Raw genomic sequence first — 6,665 nt, 5'->3', positions numbered from 1 at the left:
AGAGGAGAGAGAGAGGCAGAGACACACGCAGGAGAGAAGCAGGCTCCATGCAGGGAGCCCGATGTGAGACTTGATCCTGGGACTCCAGGATTACGCCCTGGGCCAAAGGCAGGTACCAAACCACTAAGCCACCCAGGGATTCCCTTCATCTTGGTTTCTGATAATGTCACCAGCAGTGGCAGCAATAGTGGGCAATGAATGTAGCTCCAGGATTCCTGGTCTAGCAATGCAGTTCCAACAGCATTCTGGAAGTATTGGCAGTGTGGTATTTGTGGGCTCTGGCTGCAGTGTTGTCAGCCACATGGTGGGGCACCTTAGGTTCCCAGATTCTTATAGTTTTGGTTGGAGTATGGACTCCTGACACCTGCAATGGGCAGCACTGGTTCCAAAGGCAAATTCCCCCAAGAATGGTAACACCTTCCTGGACTTGGTCAGTAATCTCATTGTCCCCTTTTCACTCCTCAAGCCCTTCCATCACTTTTGTATTCAATTCTTTTTTTTTTTTTTTCTTGTATTCAATTCTTATGTTCAGTTTGCTGGGTTTGAATATTTAACATGGTTTCAGTTTTCTGATTGGGCATTGACTGAAACATCTATTTTTATTCTATTTGCTATTTGTTTTCCCTAATCAGTTGTTGAACTTTATAAAATACATATTTTTTTATCTGTCGAGATGATTATGGTTTCCCCCCTCCATAAACAATAAATTGTAACCTGAGCTTAAACTGTTTGCACAAACAATTTGGTTTGTGCTGAACAGCTGTTTTCCTTCTGGGGTTCTGAAAATTTGGTATATGCTAGGCACACTAGATAGTGCCTCTATTTCTGACAGTTGATAGAAACCCTGGAGTTCTGGGCTCAGCCAAGCTTCCAGGTAGACAACATTTCACACGTGTTGGCACAACATGTTGCTAGAAAAATTAAGAATGTCCTGTGTGACTCCACTGGGATGACTTTTGGAAGATCACACCTGGTTTCTTCTGGACACTACTCCAGGTACCATTCATTCCCTTTGTTGATCTTGCTTTGTATCTATTCCCTGTAATAAATCATGGGCATGACTAGGACTAATCCTGTTAGTCCTCCTAGTGAATCATTGAACACGGAAGTGTAGTCTTGAAAAGCCCTAGCACACCTTCTAAAAGTTTTTGCAGTCTCTCTGACTTCTGTTCTTTCATACACCAATAACTGCCACAGTCTTGGCCCCCACCACGTCTTCCTGGACAACAACCCTTTCCCTCCCACACCCACACTCATCCAAGTCCAATTCTTCTCTATGCCACAGCAGGAGTGGTCTTTCCAAACACAAATATGATACTGGTGGCAGGAGAAACCAACGGATTGCTGGTGTACAGCTTTATATCGATAGTGGTTTATAAATTCAAAGTTTGTAAGTAGAAGAACTTCTTTAATCAGAGAAAATTTGGAAATGATATTCAGTAATCTAATTCCGAAAAATGTGCCAAAGCTAGGTGGTCTTATGAACTAGTTCTATCACCTTCAGCGAGAGGATAAATCTTAGGCAATTTTATTCCAAAGCACGGAAACTTCAAAGTTCATTGAGCACTATTAATATAACACTGATTCCAAGCTAGATGAGGATTATTCTCCAAGAAAAATATAGAGCAGGGATCAGCAAACAACAGCTTATGGACAAATCGAGGCTTCAGAGTGTTTTTCTATGATTCATGGGCCAAGAATAGTCTTTACAATTTTCAAAGGTTGAAGAAAACCTCAGAAGAATAATATTGGTAACATGTGAAAACTATATGGAGTTCAAAATTCAGTGTTCATAAATATTTATTGGAACACACATAACAATCATCTGTTCATGTATTGACTATCACTGTTTTCATTCTACAACAGCCAAGTTGAATAGCAATGAGGACTGTACAATTGCCCAGTGTAAAATATTCACTATCTTGACTTGTACAGAAAAAAATTGTCAATCCTTGATAATCTCACTTATAAATATAAATGTTAAAATATTAATTTAAGGGATCCCCGGGTGGCTCAGCGGTTTAGCACCTGCCTTCGGCCCAGGGCGTGATCCTGGAGACCCGGGACTGAGTCCCACGTCGGGCTCCCTGCATGGAGCCTGCTTCTCCCTCTGCCTGAGTCTCTGCCTCTCTCTATCTCTCCCTGTCTCTCATGAATAAATAAATAAAATTTTAAAGAAATATTAATTTAAAAATTAAGAAGGAAAAAATCTTACTTTAAATTTTAGTGAGTGAACCAAGCAATGCATGAAAAGGAAAAAAAAAATGCAATCAAGTAGGGGTTTATCCCCAGAATGCAAGCATGATTTATCTTTAAGAGACTCTTTATTACAATTTATTGTTTAAACACATTAAAGAGGAAGGGAAAAACCATAATCATCTTGACATATACAAAAAAGTATATTTTATAAAGTTCAACAACCCCAACTGGTTAGGGAAAATGAATAGCAAATAGAATAAAAATAGAAGGTGTTTCAGTCAATGACCAATAAGAAAACTGAAACCATGTTAAATATTCAAACCCAGCAAACTGAAATAAGAATTGAATACAAAAGTGATGGAAGGGTTTGAGGAGTGAAAAAGGGAAGATGAGTGAGTGAGCACTAACTAGGGAGCATTGACAGGAGCTGGTGAGGGGAAGGAGGTAGAGGGAGAGAAGGAGTCCTAGGGCTGATGGGTAGACTAAATTAAATGAAATGTGCCAGAACCTCAAGACACTGGAAAAACACCACCATTTATTTTTTTAATCTTCTCAAGTAGTTCCTGTATCTGCTTACAGAGTTTCTACAAAGGAACTCTGCAATTTGTCAGGGTAGAAGCTTAATTTCGGCCCAACAAGAAGAGGATGCAGAGATGTAGCCGGGGACGCTGGGAGCCCAAGCACATCTGCAAAGAGCTGCTCAGAGCAGAGGATCTGAGGCTTCTCTGATAAGCGGGGAGTTGTTTTCAAATCTAGAAACTTCCGTTTGATATCTCGCACGCCATCTCTCGGCAAGTCCATTCTCCTTCAGGGTTTTACAAAACACCCTGAGGTCCTGCACCAAGCAGCTGTGAGGCAATCACAGGCCATTCTTCTCACCGAAAAGCCAGTGTTTTCTCCAGGTGGCACCCTGACTACCCAGGCAACCGCTGTCCTCCGTTCCCTAGACCCAGACTCTGAAAGGGCTTCTCCCCGTTCTGAGTCCCGATCGGAATTGAGTTGGACAAATATTCATATATTTACGAAGCTCTCCTAGGTACCAGCTGCTGTCAGGGGTGCAGGGAATGAAAGGATGAGTGAAGCAGACCTCTCGTCCTAGAGGGAGGTGTGACCTAAGTGCCCAGATCCCCAGCTTTAGGACGATGGAGGCAGAGCCGCCTGCCCTTCCCGCAGCCACGTGTGCTGCACTCCGCTCTCTCGCCTCTGCTGTTGGCCCTCCCGGCCACTCGCCTTCTGTCCTCTCTCAGGGACCTGGTCACCTCGCTCTTGGCCGACCTCCTCATCCCCAAGTTCTGTTTTCCTGCTCTCAACCCCGTGGTCTCCCTGAGGCTCCAGACTGCACAGGCTCTTTGGCACGTCGGAGAGTCCCTGCTGTCTTTGCTACTTGCTTGGTTTCTTTTCTTGAAAAACAAAGTAGGACGCAACAAAGAAGAGGTGCATCATTGAATAATCTGTGTTTAACCTGCTGAAATGGAGCCTGTAGTCTCATTTCTTAGGCACTTACCAGGTAAAATTTATAGACCATGACTACTTTATTAGTGGAAATTTACCAGGGAGCTATATACTTAGCTTTGAGCGGGAGATTTCAGAAATCTGCCCAAAGAGGGATCCTTGGTCTGGTCCTTGAGTATAAAACAGCTAGAGATGGAAGGGAGACAAGGCATTCCAGGCAGAGGAGCCAGAGTGGGCAAAGGCATGGGGCGGGAGAGGATTTGATGGGTTCTTGGATCCAGGTACTCCTGCGTGACCTTCCTAGGGAGGAAGCAGGAGAAAGGCCTAGATGGTCTGATGGGTCAAATTGCTCAGGAGTCTGGTCTCACGGGAAACATTTTTCAGTAGAAAAATTAAGTGTTAATATCAGCATTTTAGAAAGATTGCTCTTTATAGGACAACAGCCCAGGTAACGTGTGATAAAGGAATGACGGGGGAGAGTGGGCACCTGGGGGGAGGGTGGGCAGATTGAGAGGACGTGGTTGCGTTGGATTTGACAAGACCTAATGGCTGCTTAGATGTAGGGGGTCTGGAGTCCAGAAGAAACATTTTATGCTTTGGGAAGCGGCAGGCTGGGGAAGCAGTGAGAACAGTGGCTCAGCACGCAGTCCCTGGACTCGGGAAGCCAGCAGTTGGATCCTGGTTTCCGTATTAACTCAGACTAGTTGCTTAGCCTTTCTGTGACTCAGTTTCTTAATTTGTAAAGTGGAGGAGGACCACATCTACTTCAGGGAGTCTATGACTTTTAATGTTTCTTGGGGGCTTTAAATGAGTTGGTACATGTAAAGCCTTCGCGTGGGGAATGGCACGAAGTAAGCACTGATAAATGTTAGCTGTTATGAGTGTGGTGGGTCATTAAAACTTAAAGCCGTTTTTAAGCTATTAAAGTGTTGAAGACTCATAAATTCCTACCTCTTCTTCTGTTTCTGTTATTCTTCTGAATAGTGGAAATTTGCACTGTATTTCTCCCATCTTGTAACAACTCATCAGAAACGTTTGTGACCTGGGTCCCTTGTTTACCGTGAAACCAGCTCTGGCCCGAAATGCAGACAGTGAGTTCTACTCAAGGTTCTTTAATGGATGTTTCCGATAGGGGAGTTGAGCACTTATCCAGACAACCACGGAATTAATATACGAATACATTTACTTGGAGCTGCTCTTGGTGTCTTTAAAATATTATTACATGTACGTATTCCTTCAACCGATATTTGTGGTCCACCTAGGAAGTATCAAGTGAAGTGCCATGCCACGTGTTGGGAGTCCAGAGCTGGGGACAGGAAGGCAGCATGGTCAAGTGCAAGTGTGTGGCCCTTGGTGACAAGATTTTTTTTTTGGCTATTTTTTTTTATTGGAGTTCAATTTGCCAACATATAGCGACATCCAGTGCTCATCCCATCAAGTGCCCCCCTCAGTGCCCTAGTGACAAGATATCTTGAGTTCAAGTCCTGTCTTCCCCAGCTGCCTGATTTTGCTAAGGTATTTATTCCCTCAGCCTTAACATAAACTGCAAGAAGTAACTTCTACTTTCCAGGATTGTTGTGAATTTTGACAATAATGTATAAAGCATGTAGGATAGCAGTTTGTAAGCCCTTAAGGAGCTCTTCCGGTCTCCCTGCCCTCAGGAGCTCTCTGTTTGCATTATTATTATTCAGAGCAGCCCCTGTTCTGGGTCGGGCTGGGGCGCCCGGTGCATAGTCGGTGCATAGTACATGGCCTGGTAAGTGAACCGGCAGGAGGAACGAGCATTGGCGTAGGACGACTGGGAGCTAAAACTTCAGCGCACACCCTAACTTAGCACAGGATCGGAGACAGGTGTGCTGCAAGAACCTGTACAGGGCTAGCATCTGGTGAAGGGGTCAAGCTTGCAAGAAGAGTCGCAGGCATATTCTTACGCTGCCCCATTTAGTCGCTACATCAGCCCTACATACTAGGCGCTATTATAGTCCCCCTGTTACAGGAGGGGAAACTGTGGCCCAGAGAGGCGAACCTGCCTTGCCTGGGGTCAGAGGACTAAGAAGGCAGGATTCAGACCCAGGCACCCCTGCATCGGAGCCTGCGTCTGGGACCACTCAGCACCCTCCCGCCTTCTGTCTCCTTCTTCAAACTTCGTTTTACAGCCAGTAGAGGCTGTCGCCGGTGATTCTTGAGAAAATTACTCAAGTCCAGGAAAATTCAGGGAAAAATCAAGCAGAAAAAAAGTCATGGATCTGGAAGGAAATCTGGCCCGGCCAGTTCTCTTCTCCAGGCCGAACTTAAGAAACAGCACCCACCAGGGCGCCTGGGGGCAGTTAAGCATCAGCCTTCAGCCCAGGTCCTGACCCCGGGGTCCTGGGATGGAGCCCTGTGTGGGGCTCCCCGGTCACCCTGCTCAGGGGGGACTCTGCTTCTGCCTCCCCTGCTACCCCCACCATGCTTGTGCTCTCTGTCTCTCTGTCTCTGTCTCTGTCTCTCAAATAATTAACATCTCTTAAAAAAAGAAAAAAAAGAAGAAAAGAGAAACACGAGGGCAGTCAGGCCCCTTTCTTTCTGCGCCCCGTTTCCAAAGTGGCCCAGCCGAGCTCTTCTCCTGTGGGCTGTGTAGTTTACAGCACTCCAAAGCTTTTTTTAAAACAAAACAAAACAAAACAAAACAAAACAAAACAAAACAAAACCCATCACATTTTAAATCAGCTTCACCTTCTTCTTCTGAGAGGCCCGCACTGCCCTGTGTCCCGCTCCGGGCCTGGGCAGCTGAGCCCTGCCGCTAGAGGGCCCCGCCCCGGAGATGCTGTGTCAAGCATCTGTAAAAACTGGCCCGTGTAGGTGAGACAAGATTCTGACCCGCTGAAAGAACAGCCCTGTAGACCTCCTGGTCACAATCCAGTCCAGCTGGCAAGGTGTGAAGGGGGAAATGAGATCACACCCATTTTGCAGAAGGAGAATCTGAGACCAAGCCCTTAGGGGATGGGGCGAGTGGCTTACAACTTCATAAATCA

Source organism: Canis lupus, chromosome 38 (genome assembly GCF_003254725.2).
Source record: "Canis lupus dingo isolate Sandy chromosome 38, ASM325472v2, whole genome shotgun sequence".
Lineage (NCBI taxonomy): Eukaryota > Metazoa > Chordata > Mammalia > Carnivora > Canidae > Canis > Canis lupus.
This window is presented reverse-complemented; position numbering follows the sequence as displayed.